Source organism: Myotis yumanensis, unplaced genomic scaffold, assembly GCF_028538775.1.
Source record: "Myotis yumanensis isolate MYYU_CA2020_CCGP unplaced genomic scaffold, mMyoYum1.0.hap1 SCAF_11, whole genome shotgun sequence".
Classification (NCBI taxonomy): Eukaryota; Metazoa; Chordata; class Mammalia; order Chiroptera; family Vespertilionidae; genus Myotis; species Myotis yumanensis.
This window is the reverse complement of record NW_027223762.1, coordinates 49,963,259-49,989,079: the sequence shown is the minus strand read 5'-3', so window position 1 is coordinate 49,989,079 and position 25,821 is coordinate 49,963,259. Positions and strand designations below refer to the sequence as shown.

At 39.7% G+C, this 25,821-nt stretch overlaps 1 pseudogene; it reads left to right on the top strand.

The window, feature by feature from the left end:
• The first annotated feature begins 8,038 nt into the window (after positions 1 to 8,038).
• On the top strand, positions 8,039 to 25,419 carry LOC139019243 (phosphatidylinositol 3-kinase regulatory subunit beta-like; annotated as a pseudogene).
• Positions 25,420 to 25,821: the final 402 nt, after the last annotated feature.

Genomic DNA, 25,821 nt, shown 5'->3' with positions numbered 1-25,821 from the left:
ATCAAAATGACATATGTAAGTCCTATCTTCACAGCATTCACACTAAATTTCAAAGATTGAACTCTCTAGTTAAAAGGCAGAAATTAGCAAAACGGAGTTTTAAAAATTTTTCAACTGGTATATGTTATATACAAGGAATACACTTCTTATTTAAATATTCAAATGAGTTGAAAGTAAAGGATGGAAAGAGATACACCATGTAAACTATAACAAGAAGAAAACGAGGGTGGCTATACTAATATCAGACAAAATAGGTTCACATGGTACTTGATCCAAGATAAACCATATGTTAAGAGTGCAACATCAGAAGGAAATGAGAAATTAACAATATGTAGAAATTTAGCACCATTCTTCTAAGTAATCTATAGGTCAAAAACAAATTCATGGGGAAAATCTAAAAAGAATTTGAATTTAAAAAATCAAATAAAAACTCAATATATGAAAATGTGTAGAATGCAACTTAAGTGATTCTTAGAAATATATATATATATATACCCAAAGTATTTAAATTAGAAAAAAGTAAAAGTCTAAAATCAATTATCTAAAATTTTAACTTAATCTAGAAAAAGAATAGTAAATTCAACCCAAAGCAAAGAAAAAGGAAAGATTAAAAGTAGAAACCAAATAGGGAACAGATAACAATGTAGAATATCTATGAAATCAATGGCCAGTTATTCAAAAGGATCAATAAAAGTTTTAAAATCTCTAGTAAGTTGATATTAAAACAAAAGAAAGAAAAACATGAATTTTTGATATTGAGACTGAAATAGAAGATTTTATTACAGAGTTTTACTCTCACCATTTCTTTTTCTTTCTTTCTTTCTTTTGTTTTGTTTTGTTTTATTTGTTAATCCTCACCCCAGGATATTTTTCCACTAATTTTTAAAGAGTGTGGAAAGGAGAGGGAGAGACAGAGAGAAGCATCAGTGTAAGAGAGACACATTGACTGGTTGCTTCCTGCACACACCCTGACCAGGGCCGGAGAACCTGCAACCAAGGTACATGCCCTTAACCAAAATCGAACCTGGGACCCTTTAGTCCAATGAGCAAAACCGGCTAGGGCACTATTTCTTTAATCAAGATTGGTCACGAGTTTTAATCAATGCATGGGGGGTGGGGGGGAGGAGAAGAAATGAACATAGTACAAAATTAATAGGAAGTAAAACCTTTTTAAATTGCAAAAATAAATAGAAAATTCTAAAACATTTATAACAAAGCTACCAGAACTAATAAGATCTTAGCATACTTGCAAGATTCAAGATCAATATGTAATATTGTTTCTAAACACTAGCAAAGAAATTAGAAATTAAAATTTCAAAATATGTTTGCATAAAAAACATAAAAATAAATTAAAATAAACATAAAACAAAACTTTGGTCAAAAAACTTTTAAAAGGCAATTCTCCTAAAATTGATGTACAGACTATGATTTAATGTGAAAATGGCAATTCTACTCAAATTGATGTACAGACTATGATGTAATACAATACTCCAACAGCATTTTTGAAAAAATTGAGGTGAATATCAAATGTATATAAAAAAATAAATGCCTAAATTAGCCACATTGATATTTTAAAAGAAGAACAAAGTCTGCCTTCCTGATTTCAAAATTTACTGTAAAGCTACAATAAACAAGACACCATGACATTGCCATAAAGATATATCAATGAAATAAAAATGTATCCACGCTTGTATGAACAATTCATTTTAACCAAAGTGACAGGGTAACTCAAGAGAAAAAATATATTGTTTTCAACAAATGATGCTGTAACAAGTGGATATGTATATTGAGGAGGCAATTAATCTCAAGTGACACTTCACATGATATACAAAAATTAACTTAAAATGAGCCATATGCATAACATAGCTAAGTGGATAACAATATATGTTTTAGGAAGATAATCATGACATCATATTTGACAAAATTCTTTAGAAAATATGCAAAAAATATACAAGAGAAATCTTAAATCAGATTTCTTTACAGTTTGATTTTTTTTTTTACTCTGAAAGATACTGTTATGAGAATGTAAAGTCAAGTCATAGGGAAAATACTTGTAAAATATATATTATTCAAAGAATTCATATCCAAAATATATTTTTAGAAGAAGTTCTCATAGTTATTATAATTATACAAACAACCATTTTTTAAATAGAAAAATAATTTGAAAACATATTTACCAAAGAAAATATGCCAATCATAAATGCATGCATACTAGTAAAAATATTTATAATCAGGTAAGTGCTAAAATAACACAATTCAAGAAAGCAGATCAACTGTTGCTTGGACTCAGAGTAGTGGGGAGAGAATTAACCACAAAGGGTCAAAAGGGATATTTTGGGGGTGATAGAAATACTCTATATCTTGATTATGGTTACCTGACCGCATACATTTTTTTTTTCAAAACTTATCTAATTTTACATTTAAAATGGGTGTTTCATTGTATAACAATTATTTTTAAAATTAATTTTTAAAATCATATAGATGTTTATTTGGCCTTTGTCACACAGGGCTATTGAGAAATGTCAAGTTAAATCTTTCTCCTTTGTTGGCAATATATCTTTTACTCTTGAACAACTGCCCAAGACAGTGATAATTATTTCACTATACTTAGCATGCCATCTGTACTCGGGAAAGCAACAAATACCACAGTGGCATGGCTGCTTAGAATGGATTAAAATTTGCTGGCCTTTTTGAAGGCTTTAGGGGTTTCTAGGATTAACAAGTTCACATCCACATCTCCAGCAGTACCCCACAGAACATGGTGCTAGTTATCTTCTGTTGGATATGCTTGCACTTGTTTCTTGGTTGATTGATTGATTGGTTTTCACCTTACACGTGGAGAATCGCTAACTGGTCATTTCTCTTCTCAACCTACCTTTGCCTACAGTATATCTATTGCCATAATTTCTAGCTGTAGAAGCCACTCGTTTTCATTTCAAAGTCATTATAAGATTTACCTCTTTACTTATGGAAAGAAATAGACCTTTAAGGAGGTAAATGTGTGGGAATAGAGCACCATATTAGAGAAGAGGCTTTCAGAATTTCAAAGAGAAATGGAGATGATGAAAGTATCACTGCTTCTCTTATTCCACTATGTATGAGATCCTAGGAGCATACATTGAAAAAAAAATCTCAAATTCAAGTATTTTGTAATTAGGAAATGAACCTTTGGCAATTATGCATTACACAGGTGTCAGTTGCTTTAATAGAAGTGAAATCAGTCAAAATCTACATTGACTTGAATACACAGCTCTGTCAAAAATTAAAACCCACTGTAATGAAGGACAAAACTTCCATTGTGCTGGTCCAAAATCCTCATGAAGAGGATTTATAAAATCTTGATTTCTATAGATATTTAAGTTGAATACTCACAATTATACTGCTACGGTTGGTTGAGTGATACTCCACACAAAAGAGGAGCTGGACTAACATTTCTTTATAATTTTTACTAAAAGGACATGATCATTCCTTTTTATTTCATACTTCTTTAATTGCCAAGAGGTAAGAAACTTTTGTTTTGTTTCTGTATTCCTTTATTTTCAAAACACCAATTTTGGAGCTATGTCCAATTTAAGAAGTGGGTGAAAAAAATAAATAAGTTTTTGCTGGGAACAAATATGCATGTCACAAAATGTAATTATACAATATAAGTGCTTACATGTAACCAATTCATAAATGAGAGAACATGGAGCATACCTATTGTGACTTGGTATAATTTTACAACATAGCAAGACAAAAATATGATGAGAGAAAACAGGAAGCATAACACATTTGGAGAGACAACAACTTTAACAAATGAACACATTTGGAAAAAGTCTGCAATAGAAACATGAAAGGGAGTTGATAAGTACAACTGAGAAGCGCATACAACATCAGAAGCAAACAAACAAAAAAGAATCAAATAATGTTTAGTTCTCCAAGAGAGAATAGATACATGATTTAAAACAATATGAAGAAACTTGCAAATCCTAATAAGTCAGCCAATACTTATCTCCAAGCTGAGAAACAATTGCAAATAGCTAAGAAATCCTCATGTATTTTTATTTACTAAAGCATCACAGTTTGAACACAGGCTCCTTCTTAGACCCTTAAACACTCACAGGTATCTTTTCAGGGTAAATAATGCACAAAGTAGGCTCAATCTCTCCTTTTAAGAGGAATCAATTACAGTAGAACCATAGAGTTCCAATGAGCAGACACAGCTATGAGATTCAGAGATGGCAAGCAAATTCAAGTCATTATGTGAATATCAGGTCAAATACAACAGGCCAGAGTTGATGAATGTTCTGTCTTTCCATTTTTCCTAAAGATTAAAGCAAACAATTGCCCATATTTATGGGACAGAGACCTCTTTGAGAAAACTGATGGCTAGCAAATTTTGTCTCTGTTGCCCGTGCCCATGCGTTACTTTTACCTGTGGCCCTAGTTTACTTCCAGGAATCTTATTTCTAAACTCCAATTTTATGAGGACCTGCTCCAAGTATCTGTTAACTAATAAATAAGGTTTTAGCACCAGAACATTACTTACTTGTTTTAACATAGTTATTATTTTTAGAGAAACCAAAATTCTCAGGCCTTGTAGCCAGAGTCCTGGTTCATTGCCAATAGACCAGTTTAGATCTTTGACACCAGAGTCAAATTTCAGTAACTATAGCTGTGGATCATGGTGGTAGAAGCATGACTCTGTAGAAGAATCCTGTTTCCAAATGGGCCCAGCAGACCTGCCTTGGTCCCAGTCCACATCCAGCATCAGGTTCAGGAGCCCTAAATTATGAATGACTTATTTCTTAGACTAGAACTTATCCATGTTAAAGCAAAAAATATGCTTTAACATTATCCACCATAAGCCTGAAATAGAATATGTGGTATGGACATATCTATAATAATAAAAGCATAATATGCTAATTAGACTGGACGTCCTTCTGGACATCCTTCTGGATGAAGCCAGGGCTGCGAGGGAAGCCCAGGTCCCAGGTGCCTGTTGGCAGCCTGAGGGAAGCCCAGGTCCTGGGTGCTAGAGGGAAGCTGGTGTCAGCAGCCGGGGGAAAGAAAGCCTACTCTTGCACGAATTTTGTGCATTGGGCCTCTAGTTTAAAATATAATGCTTTGGATCTTTACTAGGTGGCCCGCCATATGTGTATATTCCATTAATAACTATTTGCATTAAAATAAAGAACCTTGGAGAAACTATGACTTACCTGCTTGGGAAATTATAATCATTATTGCTATTCATCAGATGAGTCAACTAAAGCTCTGAGAAATTACGTATCTTGTACAAAATCATTTCTGGGAGCAAGATATGTTCAGATGACCTTTTAATTATGTTTTGAAAAATGAAATTCTGGACATCTATGATAATGGTTGCCAGATAAATATAGTTTGCACAAATAAATTTAAATTTCAGAAATATGAAATAATCTGTTACTATATGTATATACCAAGTATTGCACTTGGTATATACATATAGTATACACTATATATATTGTCTGTTTATCCAAATTTAAAACTTAACTTGGAGTCCTGTCTTTTTATTTACTAAATCTGGCAGTGCTACCAATGAGCCATATATATTATCATACATTTTGCCTGCATATCAGTAGATATCATGAAAAGCTCAGAATAATTTTGACAATACATGAGAACATATTAAAAAGCAATATTTACTCGTGAAGTACTGTGCTGAAATAGAAGATATATAAGGGAAGGTCCTCTACTTCCAGAAAGTTTATAATCTTGTCATTCAGAGAAAAATAATCCAGAGAAGGTAACAGTGAATAAAAGAATAATAATAAATGAGCTAGTAAGTACTAAATTGTGGGTTAAAAAGGGAGGAAAATCAAAACAAGGCAGAGAAGAGGTAATCAAGGGCATGGAGAGGATGAATAGCTGGAAAGTGATCCTGTCTAGGGAGAGTATTATTGTAAATTGCATCTGATTCCTTCATGTCTGAAGCATGGCAGAATTCAATAAATGTTAATACCTGTTGTTGAATGCAATGGAAGTCCAAGCTCTTCCCAAGCAGAGAGAGCAATAAAAATGTAGCCATAAAGTAAAGAATAATGAGCCCTAGCTGGTTTGGCTCGGTGGATAGAGCATTGGTCTACAGACTGAAAGGTCCCAGGTTCAATTCTAGTCAAGGGCACATGCCTGGGTTGTGGGCTCGGTCACAATAGGGGGCCTCCAGGAGGCAGCTGATCAATGATTCTCTCTCAATATTGATGTTTCTATCTCTCTCTCCCTCTCCCTTCCTCTCTGAAATCAATACAAATATATTTAAAAAGAAAAAAGAAAAGAATAATGAATACCTATAAGAGAAGGCAGTGATGTGCAGATAAGAAGACAATTTCGAATAAAGTAGAAGAGTTGTTCTTAAAGTGTTGTCCCAAAATAACAGTATCAGCATCACCTAGGAATTTATCAGAACTAAAAATTATCCAGCTTCACTCAAAAACATACTCAATAAGAATCATTCATTATTTTAAAAGCCCTCAGTGATTGTGATGTGTAGTGATATTTAATAACCACTGAAGTAGAGTTTGTAAAAGCATCTTCCTTTTCCTATCCATCAGGACAGCTGGGGTAGAAAATGTCTACAAAGGGTGGATTTCCAATATCAACTACAAAGTTTACAGATATAAAGACAATATCCAGACAATGAATTGCCCCAAACCTCTGATTTCTCCTTGAAACCATTCAAAGTCCCTGCTAGGTAGCGGAACAGTCTTAATGACTAGGAGACCAACATTCTTTATCAGATTCTAATATTAAAAATTCTGCTCCTGGAGTCATTAATTCCCACTTTCCAGACCAAAGTAATCATTTTGTTTTTACAACAGTTACCTACTTGGCTTACTATTATTAAAATAGTATACTATTTTTTTTTTTTTTTTGCTAGTAAATCTCAGTTGATTTAACTAAAACATAATGCAGAAGGTCTTGAGAAAGTTTCTGATAAACTTTATGATTTTCAAATAGAACTTAATAAGCACCTCAATGGGATATTTAACTGTTAATGTAAAGTTTTAGGTCAGGTAGTGGTGAATAATCATAATAGCTAGTACTTAGTGATGGCTGTAAATCAGATTCTCTTTGGAGCAGCATGTATGCATAATCTCAGTGAATCTATACAAACTCCTTATAGGGAAAACTTATCCCCACTTTTATATGATAAAACTGAGGCATACAGAAATTACATAGTTTGCTTGAATTCATAAAACTACTAGTGGGAGAGCAATGTTTAGAGCTCAGGAAAATTTGCCTGCAGAGCCCAAGCTCATAACCATGACAATGGTCTACTTGCTATGTTTTAGCAAGAGCTCACCATTAACAATTCTGTGGGGTCACTTGATAAATACTACCTAGATTATAGAAAGACATTTGCTTCTCAAAGGAAAAACATCATTATGATATAATTAGGCAAAGGACTATATCAGTTGAAATTTGAGAAATTTTGTAATTATCTATCAAAATTAGTATTAAAAGGAGATACATTTTTAATGTAAAGAAGACAAAAATACAGTGTAATTTGAAATAGTGTGATTACAATAATTAGTCTTTTAAAATTTTGAAGCACTCCATGCAAATTAATTTTCAAAATATCAAAATGTTACAAATTGAAACCATCTGTAATGGGAATCTTTTTCAACCAGTTCAAAGGCGCACACACACACACACACACACACACACACATATACACATAAAAATATAGTTTTTTCTATCCCAGAAAGTATTAAATATAAATTAGACTTTCTATTTTTCAGAGTTGACATTATAAATATTTGTTCTTGTTCTGTAAGGTGTTACAAATGTTGGCCGATGTAAGGTGTATTTGCCTAGTAATAAACTGTATTTTCTTCATAGTTCTTCATATACATTAGGCATAAGATTGGAGAAGTAGACTGAGGTCACATCAAAGAGTGCTGTTTTAAATATTGAACTTTGAATTTTATTTAACATGTAACAACATTAGCAGTTTATATTTTAAATCAGGAGCTGTATAATAAAGGGTGAATTTCAGGAGGTAAAATGTATATGATAGATGGAAAAGGAGAAAATAGGCACAGAAATGAATTGTGAGGTCACTAAAATTGCTCAGCTGAGAAGCATTGGAGGTTTAGAGTGTTTCAAAAGGAGTTTGAAGGAGGAGTCAGAAATAAGGGGTATTACAGTTTCAGAATTAAGAGCAGGTGAGAATGAGAGAGAGGTAGAAGCTAGGGATGATTGTGAGCCTTTAAGCCTTTAGTCAGCGGTTCTCAACTTGTGGGTCGAGACCCCTTTGGCGGTCGAAGGACCCTTTCACAGGAGCCGCCTAAGACCATTCTGTATATCAGATATTTACATTAGGATTCATAACAGTAGCAACATTACAATGATGAAGTAGCAACGAAAATAATTTTATGGTTGGGTCACAACATGAGGAACTATATTTAAAGGGCCAGAAGGTTGAGAACCACTGCTTTAGGTGATGTGTGGAAAATGAAACGGTTAATGAGAAACACTGAAATCTGTCCAGCCACCTCCACCATGGTAATCACTACTATGACAACTGTTTCTACTTCTGGAAATGGCAAGATGAGATGAGGTTGCTCTGAGGTCCCTTCAAGCTCTCGAATTCCATAATATTATAAAAATATATTTGAAATTAAAAGTAACTGGGACAATTTACCAGAAATATAATGAATATATAGACATAGGCATTGGCACTAGGTTGGAAAATGTCCCTTTGTCAATGTTAACATAGTATTTATCAGCATGCACTTACAGAAAATAATCCTAAGTATGAGAAAATTGAATCAATTCTTTTTCTTATGTCCCTTTCAGCAATTTGATGACCCCTCACTTGCTGGCAACAAGTGCATCACTTTTATGTTACTCAGCATGAATAACTTTGTAGGATTTATGTTTTATATTTGGGCAATGACCTTGAGAATCCTAGCTGCCCTTCATCTTAAAGAAGTGAAGAAAACACACAAGTAGCAACCCACAACTCCCACTGCATGGCAATAAAAGCTTTTCTGCTAATTTCCTTGAAGAATAACTTAAATGTACTCTTTCTTTTGCACATCTGTTGGGCAATGGAGTCTTTAAAATCAGTGATTCAAATAATGAATATAGTTCGGGGAAAAGAATCTGGCTGAAAGTCAAGATGTACCAAAGTATTGTTCTTTTCTAATCATTCAATGTCCTGCTGCTTGACTTCCTAAATTCACTTTAAAATTTACATAATAGAGAAATGAAAACTGGGAGAATACATACATATTTTTTTTCACTGAAATAGAATGAAATCCCAGGAATGAGGCCAAGCTTTCCAGTGAGCCACCATTGATCACCTTTGTTCTACAACTGTCATATTTCCCTCTTCAAACAACTCTAAAAACTCCTTGCTAGAGCAAGTTTTCTTTTACTACACGGCCTAAGATTTGTTGGTATTTTCTTCTTTCCAAGAAGACCATTTTTGAATCCCTGTTGGCCGTCAATGTCCCTCAGAACCTGATCCTACTTAAATAATGTATATTTACCTTATTTTGATTTTGGGTACGACTCCCGTTCCATCAACACAGGCCATTCCCTACTACCTGTACATTTCTCTATGCTCCTCCTTAGGCCTAGAGTGACTCCTCCCCGCTCCTCCTCCCTAAAATCTACAGGTTTAAGAAGTGCTGCTTGAGATCCCCCTTTTCTATGATCCCTTCTCTGTTCCACACTGATATTCATCTTCTTGGGAATTCTACTGAATGTCTGATAAATGTACTTAGGCTTAACTCTTCCATTTGTTTCACCACTTTAGCTCTGTATTTTCAAGATTTTTTTTCCCCTGCAACAATAGGAAATAGATCATCTTTTTTTATTCAACAATTTCAGTCAGTATTTGGCCAAGTGATGGGGACACATTATGATGCATTTATTGGTTTTATGGGGGTCTTTTGTGTGTTTGTTTAAGGATAGTTAAGTTGGGAGTGTTAAGCCAGGTCTTATCACACAGAACTTTGTATGTCGTATTTAGGGATTAGTGTTTTATCTTATATGTACTAGTAATATGTGATGGTTAGAGGAAGCCACTAGGAGATGTCTTTTTTGTTTTTTGTTTTACATTGTATTTTTAGGCATTTAAAGTTTTTCTTTTTTTCTTTTTCTTTTTTAAATATATTTTATTGATTTTTTAGAGAGAGGCAGGGAAAGGGATAGAGAGCTAGAAACATCGATGAGAGAGAAACACCGATCAGCTGCCTCCTGCACACTCCCCACTGGGGATGTGCCCGCAACCAAGGTACATGCCCTTGACCGGAATCGAACCTGGGACCCTTGAGTCTGCAGGCCGACGCTCTATCCACTGAGCCAAACTGGTTAGGGCTATTTCTTTTTTATATTAAATAATATTATGATAAATATTCTCATAGCTAAATATTTTGTGCACATAATTATTTCTCAAGGTAAATTTTTCCCCCTTAAGGCCTCTTATTTCAAATTTCTCATCTCTAAATTGAGATAAAGTGGTTCATAATGTATAGAGTTACCATAAGGACGATATGTGTAAAGTATTTAGAACAATGCCTGGCCTGTTGAAGCACTATGAATGTGTAAATTATTTTTTTTCACCTTTACCCTAACTTTCCTTCTCTTTGTTAACCATCAGCTATAACTATGAGTCTGTTTCTGGTTTTTGTTTTATTTTTTTAGATTCCACATGTAAGTGAAAAAATATGATATTTGTCTTTCTCTGTTTCACTTAGCACAATACCCTTAGGGTCCACCCCTATTGTCACAGGTGGCAAGATTTCATTCTTTTTTATTGCTGAGAAATATTTTATAATAATGTTATATATTATGTTTTATATATCACATATTCTTTACGCATTTACTCATATTCATTGATGGACACCTAGGTTGATTTCATATCTTGGCTAGTGTAAGCAATGCTGCAAAAAAACATAAGACTATTATATATATATATATATATATATATATATATATATACACACACACACATATATATACATATATATATTCAAATTATAGTTTGTTTTCTTTAAATAAATACACATAAATGAAATTGCTGAGTCATATGGCAGCTCTATTTTTAATTTTTTGAGGAACATTCATATTGTTTTCCATAGTGACTGCACCAATTTATAATCCTACCAACAGTGTAAGAGAGTTCCCCATCCTAGCCAACATTTATTTGTTGATTTTTTATGATATCTCCTTGTGGTTTGATTTCTATTTCCTTGCTGATTAAAGATGTTGAGCATCTTTGTGTGTGTGTGTGTGTGTGTGTGTGTGTTAGGCATTTGTATGTCCTCTGTGGAGAAATGCAGGCCTTCTGTCCTTTTTTTTTTTTTTGATTTTTGGTTTGTATTTGGATTTAACCCCTTATTGAATGTATTGTTTGCAAATATCTTCTCCCATTTAGTAGGTTGTTTATTTTGTTTTTGTTAACAGTTTCCTTTACTGTATACAAAAATTTTTAGTTTGAAATAGTCCCGTTTGTTTTGTTTAATTTTCTTTTGTTGCCCTTACCTGAGGAGATATATCCAAGAAGATAATGCTGAGAGCAATGTCAAAGAGTTCACTCCCTTTGTTTTCTTTCAGATGTTTATGATTCCAGGTCTTACATTTATATCTTTAATTCACTTTGAGTTTATTTTTGTATACGACGTAAGAAAGTAATTCAATTTTATTTTTTTCATATATCTGTCCAGTTTTTTCAACACCACTTTTTAAAAATTATTCTTTATTGTTGAAAGTATTACATATGTCCCCCTTTTCCCTCCCATTGACCTCATTCAGCCTGCCCCACCCCCCTAGCCCCAGGTCAGACAATAGGGTACCAAAACCACTTATTGAAGAAATTGTCTTTATCTTGTTGTATATCTTTGTTGTAGATTAGTTGATCATATAAATGTGGATTTTTCCCTGGGCTCTCTATTCTATTCCATTGATCTATGTGTCTGTTTTTTATGCCAGTACAATGTTATTTTAATTATTGTAGCTTTGTAGTATAGCTTTAAATTCAGGAGAGTAATACTTCCCACTGTTCTTTCTCAAAGTTTCTTTAGCTATTTTGGGTCAGTTGCAGTTTCATATTTAATTTTAGAATTAGTTGTTCTAATTCAGAAAAAAAAATGGCATTGGTATTTTAATAGGGATCGCATTGAATCTATATATTGCTCTAGGTAATAAGGGCATTTTAGCAATATAAACCTTTTTAATCTATGAGCATGGTATATCCTTCGATTTACTTGTATCTTCTTTAATTTCTTCAATGTCTTATAGTTTTCAGTGTACATGTCTTTCACCTCTTTGGTTAAATTTATTCCTGGTGTTTTATTTTTTTGATGCAATTGTAAATGGAATTTTCTTAATTTCTCCTGGACATTCTTACTGGTTTATAGAAACACAACCAATTTATATATACAACCGATTTTGTATCCTGCAATTTTACTGAATTAATTCATTGGGGTTCTTAAAAACTTTCATGTTTGGTCATAGTAATTGAGGTCAGTAGCATCTACCCAAAGTATGTGTGTTTGTTGGTTTGTTTGTTTGTTTAATGGCTTGATTTAAATTACAGTCATTGTGTTCATGTTGAAAAGACACTGAAATACCTACTATGTTAGACATTGTAATAACTATGTAGTCCAATATAATGCTACAACCCTGGCCTGTGGGACTCAGTTGGTTGGGCACCATCCTGTGCACTGAGGGGTTGCAGGTTTGATTCCCTGTCAGGGCACCTTTCCTGGGTTGTGGGCTTGATCTGAGTCAAGGGTGTGCAGGGGGCAGCTGATCAATGTTTCATTCTCAAATGGATGTTTTACTCTCTTTCCCTTTCTCTTCTTCTCTTTCTGGAAATCAATACAGATTATTTTTTTTAAAAAAAGGAAAATGGATGCCCTATCTTATGTGGTAGTTGAGTGTCTTCCCATGCACTGAAAGGTCCCTGGTTTGATTCCCAGGCAGGGCATATGCCCAGTTTGCAGGCTGGATCCCCAGTAGGGGGCATACAGGAAGCAGCCGATGGATGTTTCTCTCTGACATCAATGTTTCTCTTTCTCTCTCCCTCTTCCTCTCTTTCAAAATCAATAAAAATATACTAAAAAGAAAAGCGGTGATGGAAAAAATAAAAATAAAACCATACATTAAAAAAAATCAATAAACATGTCCTCGGGTGAGGATTAAAAGATTAAATTTTAAAAAGAGAGATAATTATAAAGCTACAAAATAAACCACCAGAAAAAGCTCAGTGATATACAATGATAAGCACTTATTTCTCTATCACATATGTCTACAGATCTCAGGTTCAAATGACCTAGGCTAGGCTTAACTGGGTTTAACTCTGAGCTCCCGGTATCACTGATTACCCTTGGATTAGGAGCAATGCAAGGTGGTTCTCTGATGGCAAAAGACAAGAGGAAAATAATAGCATAATAGCACAAAGTCAACCATACAAGTACATTCCAAGAGTTTCCTGATAGCATGTCCATTAATTTTATGTTGGTCAAAGCAAGTGTTTATATATATATATATATATATATATATATATATATATATATAGCCAGTTACCAGAACGACCAGAGACCAGAACACCAGGGCCCCTGGCCCAGGCTGGCCCCGCCCCCCGGGGAGCAGTAAGGAGCGCCCCTAGGCCACGCGATAGGGTTCGAGTTTGATGGGGGAAAGTCAAAGAAATAGAGGGGAAGGTCTTAAGGACCTGCAGGGTTGGGGTAGTCGACCCAGAGTAGGTTTGGAGTGTGCTGGGGAAGGAAGAGGAAGATGCCATTGGAAAAGGCTCAGCACAGTACCTTCCTCCTTGCGAACCAGGACGGCGCCAGCCAGGGACAGCATGGGCGGTTGTCTCATGACTGCGCTTGGGACCGACATGTTCAAGGCAGCGGCAGGACTCCCAAAACTTCACTGATTCCAATAGTAAACAGCTATCAACGCCAAAACAGAAAAATCCTCTCCAACTAGAGGCCCTGGACTTGACATTTGAGGAAAGGAAACACCACTTAAGGAGGAGCTAGAAAAACCAGAAGTGTGACCAGAGGATTGTGGGATTGTGGAGGATGCCTGGGCGCCTAGAGGATTGTGGGATTGTGGAGGACACCTGGGCACCTGTGGCTAGAACGTGAGCCTGCTATTGTGCATGTACATAGTCAGCCCTATAGTCCTCAGTCTCACAGTGTTTGAATGTGACTTCTGGCAGGAAATTATTTCTATTGAGGTTTGCTTTTCCCTTGCAGCGAGGAAGATCAGAATTAAAGGTTTCGTTTGTTACCTTGATTTGAAGCCGAGGACAAGAGCCGCGAGTACGACCAGCTCTAGGAGAAGTACACACGCACCTCCCAGGAACTGCCGATGAAGCCACCGCCATCGAAGCCTTCAATGAAACCATCAAGAACTTCCAAGAGCAGGGCCAGACTCAAGAGAAGTGCAGCCAGGAGTATCCGCAGCGCTTCCGGCGTGAGGGCCATGGCGAAGAGATGCAGAGGATCCTGCTGAACTCAGAACGGCTCAAATCTCACATCATCCGCATGAAGCTGGAACAGGAGCTGCGGACACAGGCCTTGGACAACCGGGAGATCGATAAGTGCGTGAACAGCCTGAAGCCAGACCTCATGCAGCTGCGCAAGATCCGAGAAAGGCTCCCGGCAGAATAAAATCAATCAGTGGTTGGGAATCACAAATGAGACTGAAGACCAGTATGCACTGATGGAGGATGAGGATGACCTCCCCCACCTTGAGGAAGAACCTGGTATGTGGGCAAGATCAACCGCACGCAGGCTGAGGAAATGTTGAACGGCAAGTGGGAAGGTACCTTCACATTCATGAGAACTGCAGCGGGGCTGCTATGCCTGCTCTGTGGTGGTGGACGGTGATACCCAGCACTGTGTCATCTACCGCATGGCCACTGGCTTGGGTTTTGAGGCGCCCTACAACCTGTACGGGTCTCTGAAGGAGCGGGTGCTGCATGACCAGCACACCTCCCTCGTGCAACACAACGATGCACTTACTGTCACACTGGCACATCCCGTGCAAGCCCAGGGCTCCGGGCTCCCCCGCCCCCAACAGCCTGCTGACTCATACAGAGCACGACTCCATCTTTCTGTTTGTCTGTCTCTCTTCTTTGTGAATCTTTCTCTCTCAATCTCTCTCTTGCTTTCTCTGGGTCTTTCTCTTCCTGTCACTCTTTCAATCCCCTTTCTGTCCTCTCTGTCTCTCTTAGTTCTGTACCTCTATGTCTCTGTTAGAGGAACATACCTCCTCCACCCCATGCCCCCTTTCCCCATGGGCACTGCCTTCCCCTGGCTCTGGCTGCCCCCACCAGTTCCTACAGTTCCTCCAAGCTCCCCCTGTCTGTACCTGCCATGTTTACAAAGGCCCCTGGGGTGCTCAGCCCCAGCCTGGTGCCCTGATTTTTTAAGCCATAGACCTGGGGTCAGGGCAGGAAGGAACTTCGCTGGGCCACTTCCAAGAACCTCAGCTGTGACATTTGGGGCCAGGCTGTCCTGCCCCACAGACCCAACTTCCCCTCCAAACCCTGAAGTGAAACCCACACTGGTTACCCCCACATGGAGCAGCTGCCCAGACGCCCTCCTCCCCCAAAAGCAAAATTATTAAAAATAACCTCAAGAGCCGGGCCCTATCTGACCCCAGGCTTCCCAGGAACGGAGGCTGTTGCAGGGACTGCTGGGCCAGCTGAGATACACCCCTGCCCACAGCACCTCCGCTCGATGCAGTTTCAAGGCTTATTGACCATGTTTGGCTCTGATTTTGTTTCCTTGACTGTAAACCCATTTTCCCCTCTTTTGGGACAAGAATCCCGGTTTTCTATGCTGCCATGGACCCCCCTCCTGACTGCCCAGCTAGGCTGGCAGGTGGGTTTTGTATGGTATGTTAACACTGATGTGGATATAAAATATTGAACTCAAAAAAAAAAAAAAAGGAAAATGGGATAGTGACGAATAAGAAATTTGGAGACAGTGAAGGGCAGTTTGTCCAGACTGTTGAGAACTAAGAATTAGAGTTTAATTGGGATAGAAATCCTGCTAATAGCACCTGAGGCCTGAAATCTGAGCACTCTACTTTTAGGTTTTCCAGTTCAAGTTTTTGGAGACTGCCTATTAAAACATCCCTGGTTGGAAAGTGTTGGTATAGAAGCCCATAAGTACTAAGTATTTGCTGTGTTTACCATGCTTAGCTCTCTGTAAGTAATAATGTTAAACACCTCACGTTCTCTAGAAGCTTGGCTTTTAAAATAAAAAAGAAAGAAGAAATATAAATATTAAAAACAAAAAAAAGAAGAAGCTTGAGTTTTAGGGGTGAAATCTGGCAGGCAGGCGAGCAGTAAGGGGCGATCAGGCAGGCAGGTGATTGGTTAGGAGCCAGCGGTCCCAGATTGCAAGAGGGTGCAGACCAGGCTGAGGAACCCCCGCCCCCCCCCACCCCCCTCCCTCGCCCCAGCCTGAATGATTTCCTGCACCAGGCCTCTAGTAGGTAAATAAGCACCAAGTCATAGGACAGGGGAGATCATGGCAAGGGTGTAAGGGTGAGCATGGGTATAACTTCTATAGGGAATTGGTATTTTGAGAACAATACTTTATCTACACTAATAAAAGAGAAACATGGTAATTAGCGCACGACCGCTACCCTTCCCATTGGCTAATCAGCATATCCTTATGCAAATTAACTGTCAGCCAAGATGGCGGCTGGCAGCCATGCACTGAAGCAAACAGGGAGGCTTGCTTGCTCCAGTGATGGCAGACTCCAACGTTCCCCGCCCCTGCCGGTCTCTCAGCTGCAACTCTAAGAAACTATGTTGCAAATATAGAAGCTAAACAAAACCCCAGAAACCAGCTTTAGTCAGCCGGGCTTCAGCCAGCCGGACCGCAACATTGTATCAAATACAGAAGGAAAAACAAAGGCCAGAAACCGGCTTTCAGCAGCCTAGGCCTCAGAGCTAAAGCTGGCCCAGAATAAAAAAAAAAGAAAGAAAGAAAAAAAAGGAGCCGTTGGGAGCTTCAGTCACCCGCCAGCCTGAAAACGGCCCTCAGCCCCTCACCCAGACTGGCCAGGCACCCCAGTGGGGACCCCCACCCTGATCCAGGACACCCTTCAGGGCAAATCAGCTAGCCCCCACCCGTGCACCAGGCCTCTATTCTATATAGTAAAAGGGTAATATGCCTCCCGGCACGGGGATCAGCAGAGCTGCGAGGCCTCCCTGCACTGGGATCAGTGTGACAGGGGGTAGCGCCCAAACCCCCTAATCGCCCTGGGGCTCTGTGTGTTACAGGGGGCGGGGCCACAACCCCCTGCTCAGCCCTGCTCTGTGCCTGATAGGGGGTAACTCCCCAACCCCCTGATCACCCTGTAGCTCTGTGTGTGACAGGGTGCAGCGCCCCAACCCCCTGATCGGCCCTGCTCTGTGTGTGACAGGGTGCGGCGCCCCAACCCCCTGATCGGCCCTGCTCTGTGGGTGACAGGCTGCAGCGCCCCAACCCCCCACCCCACCATGGGCCCTGCTCTGTGTGTGACGGGGTAGAGACATAACCTTCCCATCGGCCCTGCCCTGAGTGTGACAGTGGTGGCGCCCCAACCCCCTGATGGGCCCTGCTCTGTGTGTGATAGAGGGCGGCACCCAAACCCCCTGATCTGCCCTGCTCTGTGTGTGACAGGGTACGGAGCCCGAACCCTCCTGATGGGCCCTCCTCTGTTCATGACAGGGGGCAGCACCCCAACCCCCTGATCTGCCCTGCTCTGTGTGTGACAGGGGGCGGTGCCCCAACTCCCCTATCGGCCCTACTCTGTAAGTGACAGGGGGGAGCTCCTCAAGCCCCTGATCGGCCCTGCTCTGTGTGTGACAGGGTACGGAGCCCCACCCCCCCTGATGGGCCCTGCTCTGTGCGTGACGGGGTGGCGCCGCAACTTCCCTATGGACCCTGCCTTGAGTGTGATAGAGGGCGGTGCCCCAACCCCCCAGTCGGCCCTACCCTGAGCGTGACTAGGGATGGCATCGCAACCTCCCGATCCGCCCTGCTCTGTGCATGACAGGGGGCGGTGCCCCAACTCCCCAATCGGCCCTGCTCTGAGCCCGACCAGGGGCTGCACTTAGGGATTGGGCCTGCCCTCTGCCACCCGGGAGCAGGCCTAAGCCAGCAGGTCGTTGTCTCCCGAGGGGTCCCAGACTGCAAGAGGGCACAGGATGGGCTGAGGGACCCCCCCCCCCCCCAGTGCACAAATTTTTGTGCACCGGGCCTCTAGTTCTATTATAAAGAAGCAGACATACAAAACTGATTTCTACTCAATCCTGTTATCCTGCACTTTATAGTCCCTTTAGGGAGAATGATAAGTTAAAAGATGATTCAAACACAGTATAAATGTGAAACATGTAAGATTCTTTCCACACTAATCTCAGGTGGTATATGAACACTCAGTTTGTTAAGAAGGTGTAGAATAGGTACTAGCTGATATCATGGTGGTTGGACTCAGCCTAGACATTCATGGGAAGTAAGAAGTTTAGAAGTAGCTATAATTAGAAAGAAGAGTATTGAAAGAGTAAAAAAAAAAAAAGTATCTTGGGCACTAGTTTTATTTTTACCATTTTTCACTGTACTGTACACTGAACTGGAGTAATGAGAAAATGCCTGAATTTCAGCTGGTCATACAGCAGGAACCTCCAGCAAAATCAGCACACTGGGTACTAGGGCAAAGTAAATCTCTGGAAGTAAACTACTTGATGTTAGACACTCTTTAATTTATATTTTCTCCTCCCAAGGAAAAAATAGCTATCATGATATTAAAGTGCAGCATGGTGATCATATAAACACACCCAAAGTTAAGAGGTGTTCTGATATGATCAATGCCAGAATAAATCCTCAGGAATAGAAAGTGACAAGTCCATACTAAATAAAACTTTTAGAACTAAAAAGGATTTGTAAATGGAAAAGTAAGCTTCCATTTCTCCATGTCCCTTTAAACAATTGTCTTTGTGCATTTTTTATTCCTTTGTCAAACACTCAGTTGTTGGCTCTGAGAGTTCTCTGGAGGAGTCATCCAGGACAAAGCTAAGTTCAATTTGGCATCTCAGAAAGAAGAGTCTTGTCAATTACTTTGTCATCATTCGATGGGAATGAAAGAAGATCAAAGGAACAAGATTAAGTGTGAATCTCAGAAAAAAATCAATAGAAGGTCACTATCCTCCACTAACCAGTGCTTTAGATGACAAATAATGAGTCATCTTGACTCAACTAATTGCCCACCTGTCCATAAGAACAGGAACGTGAGTTTAAAATTCCAAACAATATTAAAGCATACTCTCTGTGATTAATATAATCACAGGCTGCCATGAAAAGACTCAGAACCATGTTCTCTGCAAAAGGGACTTAGAATCATGTTCTCAGCAATGTATCATGGTTAAATATATCCAAGTATTGAAGGAGGAATGCAGTGATTCTGGTACCTGGAGTTAGAAAAGATTAATTGTACTATGGATTTCTACAAACCAAGATACAACATAACTTCCTTTCATTTAATCTATCCCAAATTGAATGCAAGTTTCCCTGTACTATCACTGCTACATATTCCAAATTTCTATTCAAAATAGGTTCAGCATAAAATGTAAATGAAACACATATCTCAGAGCATGCATGGCTCTTTAACTGGAGGTCTTGTTAAATGCAAGAGGATGGAATGAATTGGTAGGAATTGAAAATTGGAATCACAAAAACATGAAGGAGAAACTGGGAGCTAGAGGAAGCTAAAGGTGTCAAATGAATCACAGCACAGTAGGCAAGATAAGAATCAAAAGCACTTGCACTCAGTGAAGAGACCTGCTTACAAGAAGATATGAGTAAGTCTAGATATCTAATCAACTCAAAAAATCTGTGACATTCAAGATAGTGGTAAAGCAGTTGGCACTGTGGAATTCGTAAGCTGGTCAAAGGGCAGCAGTCATCAGAAACCGGATACTTCAGAGAACTGTGTGTGTTGTGTAGTTTTAAAGACAGAATCTAAAGCATTTGGAGTTGGGGGGAAAGCAGTTATAAGAACTAGAGCCTGGCCCTGCCCAGTGAGCTGTTGGTTGGACCATCATCTTGATTTCCCAGGGTTTTCGGTTCAATCCTCAGTCAGGGCACATACAGGAGTCAACCATTAAACCAATGGGTGCATGAATAGCTGGAGGAACAAACCTCTCTCTCCCTTTCTCCCTGCCCCCCTCCCTCCCTCTCTCCCTCCCTCCCTTCCTCTCTCCCCTCCTCTCTCTATAAAGTTGATGAAAAAATTAAAAATTATATATATATATATATAAAACGGCTAAGTGTCCATCTGACCAGTAGCTATAACGTGCACTGACCACCAGGGAGCAGACGCTCAACGCAAGAGCTGCCATGACTCACACTGGCCATTTAAAAATAAACGGGCACCAGGGACCTGGTGCCAACAAACCAACACTCGGCATCCCCCAAGTGGGACACAGGCCCCACCACCACCCCAGAATGACACCCCACCAAATCACAGCCAATGCTGCCAAGACCCCATGGTGCAAAATGTGGCCCACAGCCCAGCCCAGCCCAGAATGCGTCACATAGCAATGCCTGGCTTCCTCTCCCTAGCAACTAGCCTCCTTGGAGTTTCTTTGCCCCAGGAACCCAACTTACTTTATAGCCAGGTGCAAACATTTTACAGTTTAACCAAATGCTTGTGATGCATCTTCCCATGCCTCATCTCATTTGATCCTCACAGAAGTCCTGGAGTAAGTAGATAGGAGACTCTGTAGAATCCTATTTTCTTTTCATTAGCCAGAAAACGGAGATTTAGAAAGTTTAGAAACTTGACCCGATTGAAAAGAAGTAAGAAATGGTGGGACTTGAAAATGATTTCAGGTTTTCTCACTGCGTATAGTATAGTCAAACACTGGTACAGTTAAAGATTTTACCCTATGCTCTCTCTGCGTGATCTGCAATAATAATCTCCTTTGTGTTGATATTTACTGCTGTGCTGCTGACAATTTTCTGAAAGAGAAGTTGGGGTGCTTCACTGGGCTAGAAAAAGTTTAGCTACACCAGAAAGCAGGTCTAATTAAGCAAGTTTATTCTATATATACATATATACAAAAGGCTAAGTTGACTTGTGCATGCATGATACATATAAAGCTCTCGCTGGTGCCAATCGTATGCATGTGTTTTGATCTGTCATTGTTGATCATGAATTTGGTTGACACTCCTATTATAGAGAAAGGGCAAATAGCAATATTAAAATACTTCTTCTAATTAATTTACTTTCAATGTGCACTAATCCATGCACTGGGACACTGGTAATAAAATAATAAAATAAAATAAGTAAAAAATAAAAGAACTAAACTTCAAATTCCAGGAGCAAGGCAAGGCATGGTATTCAGAACTTGGGAATTTACAAGTCAGAACCAAATGATGAGCAAAAGGTGACCTGTTGAATTCCTTAGAATTAGGTTCTGAGGGTTTAACTGCTTCAGAACTGACCTTAAAAATTGGGTAGAGGCTAATCTTTTAGCTAACTCAAGAAATAGTACCTGTGGATAAAGAAAATAAATAAGAAAAAAGTTAGTAAATATCCATTATAGTCTAAAACAGTGTGGGTTGATAGCTTCATGTTTTTTGGTTACTAAACAGGTCTTGAAAAAAATTTCTCTATTTTAATTCCCTGCAGCAATTCTTAACACTATGCTAGGTCAAATGCAGCTTTTTTTTTTTTTTTCCAAAGTCTAAAAAATCTTTGCCTCTGGTCCAAATATTAGCAAAATAAATTAATATCATCTATATGACACCATATTGTAGCCTACTATTAATAAATGAGGGTATACAATAACTTAACTTCACTTTTAAGACAATTCTCTGTACGAAAATAAAAACATCCCTCAAAAAGTGAGGCATTGGGTTTTCATGTTTAGGTAGGTTTTTTTGCTTGTGTGTTTGTTTTTATAAAAGAAAAGGTTTATACCTAGGAAGGTTTAAACCTAGAAAGAAAGGTTTAGCCTTAACCGGTTTGGCTCAATAGATAGAGAGTTGGCCTGAAAACTGAAGGGTCCTGGGTTCGATTCCGGTCAAGGGTATGTACCTTGGTTACAGGCTCGATCCCCAGCCCTGGTTGGGGCGCATGCAGGCAACCAATTGATGTGTGTCACTCTCTGTGTCTCTCCCCCTTCCTTCCACTCTTTCTAAAAATCAATAGAAAAATATCCTTGGGTGAGGATTAACCAAAAAATTAAATAAATAAAAAGTTTTAATAAACTTTAAATAAATTTTAAAAGGTTTTAAAAAAGAAAGAAAGGTTTAAAACTAGAGAGTTAAATGATTTCTCTGAGGTGAAAATGCCAGTCTTTTAACATTCACACAAGTTTGAATATTAAATACCCACATTGTAATGTTCCACAATGTTTTAGACCTGACCTGTGATGTGTGAGCTTATGAATTCTTCAGAGAGGATAATGATGATGATGATGATGATGATGATGATGATGATAGAACATCAATGATTAAATAATAATATTAGTTACCATTTATTGAACACATAAATTATACTATGTAAACTTTATTATAACATTTCACATATTGAAAATCTATAATTTAGGTATTATTATTTCAGCTTATGAATCAAGAAATGAGCTCAAAGAATCTAGGTGATTTCCAAAGCAAGTAAATGGAAGTTGTTTTGCAAACTTAGTCTCAACACTATGATGCTGGGCTTCTATTCTATGGTCAGAGGAGTGACATCCTAAGAAAAGTCATAAGAAAGAAGGCATCATCTCTTTCACAAATGATTTGCAGCTCTGTCCATGCATGCCTCTTCCCAACTTGCTTCCCACACACAGATATTTGAGGATTTATCTATATACTAGAGGCCCGGTGCACAAAATGGGGTGGGGGTTGTCCCTTAGCCCAGCCTGCACCCTTTCCAATCTGGGACCCCTCTAACTGCTCCCCTGCCGGCCTGGTCTCCCCCAACTGCCCTCCCTGCAGGCCTGGTTGCCCCTAACTGCCCTCCCCTGCCAGCCTGGTCACCCCCAACTGCCCTCCCTACAGGCCTTGTTTCCCCTAACTGTCCTCCCCTGGTGGCCTGGGCACCCCCAACTGCCCTCCCCTGCTGGCCATCTTGTGGCGGCCATCTTTGACCACATGGGGGCGGCCATCTTGAGTGTTGGAGTGATGGCCAATTTGCATATTACCTCTTTACTATATAGGATGCCTGCAGCTCCAACAGGGGAAAGCCTAGACATAATCCTAGAGAGAGAGTATGGCTTGGATATATGTAAAATAACATCCTTGGCAGGAATCAGCTAGGAGGCACGCAACTTGCCGGCACTGATGAAATACCATAAATCTTCTGAGAAGGTCACAAAAGCAAGAGCTGCTGGTGTCATTGAAAATGTAGAAAATCAACTTGTAGTTCAGCATGGTAATAGATGCTCATAGTCAGAGATAGCAGATGCCACATGTAGTCACATCTAGCTTGCCATTAAATCAACCATCATGACAGAAGAATGAAAAGATGCAAATGGCTCTTAAAAAAGCCAATCACGTGTAAGAGTCTGAAAGGAGATTTCTAATCCCTAAGACTTCTAATTCTTATTTAAGAGTCACTTTGATTGTCCCCCGCAGAAAGATTGAGGAAGTCAATCTACTTTGACATTCTGCAGCAAGCAGGCAAACATGCCTTTCCATTGTCATTTCACAGAGCAGCCAACAGGATTTCAGACTGATAGTGATCGATCTGATGTCAAATGATTAGTCAGTGGCAGCATCACTAAATGCACATCTTTTATTTAGTTCAGGATTGCTATGCACTAAAATGTGTACCATCCCTCCAACCCTACCACCATCACCACCACCAAATTTTCTTTTTTTATGTTGAAGAAATAATGACAGTGAGAGGGTATTTAGAGATGGAGTTTTGGGTAGGTAATTAAGTATAGGTGCAGTTCTAAGGGTTTGGCTATTGTGATGGAATTTGTGCTTTTTATAAGAGGAGACACCAAAGAGCTCACTCTGACACAGTAAGATGGACATCTGCAATTCACAAAAAGAGCCCACACCTGTGAGACAGGCCAGTCAGCCAGGACAAGTGCACAGAGAAAATGAGACAGCTAGCTGAACAAACTGGCGGAGTGGTTTACAGAAGGTCACCTCCCTGAGATACCATGTAGGCCTCAGAAAAGCAGCAAAACCAGGTGGGTGACACCAGGACCAGCTGCAATGAGTAATGACCCCTGCCCTGGCTCTGACCAGTCAGTGGAGACCACGATCCTGACGAACACACCTGGAAAATGGATGGATATGCTGCTGAAACCCTCCCCTGAGACCTCCCCTAAGATTCCCACCTGCAAGAGAGAGATAAAAGCCTCAAGACAAAGGACCCAGCCTGCGCTCTCCCTCTGGGAAGCATGCCCACACCACTCTCCTTTCCCCTCTCTCCCCCCACAGGCACACATTTCCCACGCTCTAAGGGACCTCATTAGTCTTGCAACCAGGTAAGCAGTGGGCAGCAGCAGCTGGTCCCAGGCTAACCCCCTGAACCTGTCTCCAAGGCCCCCTTTACTCTGAGTTCCCAGTGGGCGAAAGCAGCCCTGCCTAAGCTCTCCTGTTCCTTCTTCTATGCTAAGCCCTTTGTTGTTCCATTGTCCCCAGCTTTAGTAAATGTTCCCCCATAGTCACCTGGACTCGTGTTATGAAATCTTTCCTGCGTGAAGTCAAGAACCCACACACTACAGGCTGGCCCTAGGCCGGTGGTTCTCAACCTTCCTAATGCCGTGGCCCTTTAATACAGTGCCTCATGTTGTGGTGACCCCCAATTTCATTGTTACAAATTGAACATAATTAAAGCATAGTGATTAATCACAAAAACAATATATAATTATATATGTGTTTTCCAATGTCTTAGGCAACCCCTGTGAAAGGGTCGTTCCACCCCCAAAGGGGTCATGACCTACAGGTTGAGAACGGCTGCCCTAGGCAGACCCACTCAGGGCCAAGTTTCCTATTCGGTAACACCAGGAACCAAATTAGCCTATTTGTTAATCTTTGATTTCCCAGCCTTCAGAACTGTGCGAGAATAAATTTCTGTTATTTAAGCCACTCACTCTACAGCATTCCCCAGCTGCCTAAGACAGGACACCTTCTCCCCCTACCCACTGCCTGGCAGTGTGAAAACTGAGGGACCCCAGGCTTGGAAGAAGGGCTCTGAACACAACATTCCTAATCTGCACCTGCCTTTGCATCCCTTTCCTTACCTTGCTCTCATCCTCTGCCTCTCTCTCTCTCTCTCTCTCTCTCTCTCTCATCTGAAGACAACCCTGCTAACACACTTTAACTTTGCACTGCAGGTTGCAAGATTCTGAACGACTCTCCCAAAGGCATAAGCGGCCTCGATTGTGAAGTCGTGCATTGAACTCTGAGGATTAGTCCTATTCCTCCTGCAGTATATTTCTCCCACTTTCTTCTGAGAGTTGTCACAGCCAAATGTAGCCACCAAGGAAGCTACTTCCAAAATGTCCATGGTGATGACTTCCATTCTCAGTTTTACTTTTGCCAAAGAAACTAGATGCCAGGGTTATTTTGAAGGAGTATGCGCATCCAAGTTAAAGACCATTTACGGAAAAGTTCATTGTGCTTAACTGATCCTCCTGATGGCTGCCTCTGGCCTTTCCACATTCCTTTGGATCTGCCAGTGGATACATGAATAGGCATAAAGGACTAGAAATATCCATAAAAGGTAGGGATAAAGGCAGAGAAAAAGATGAAGGCAGTTCATATCTTAAACATTAACAGTAAGTGTTGCTAATGGAGGAGA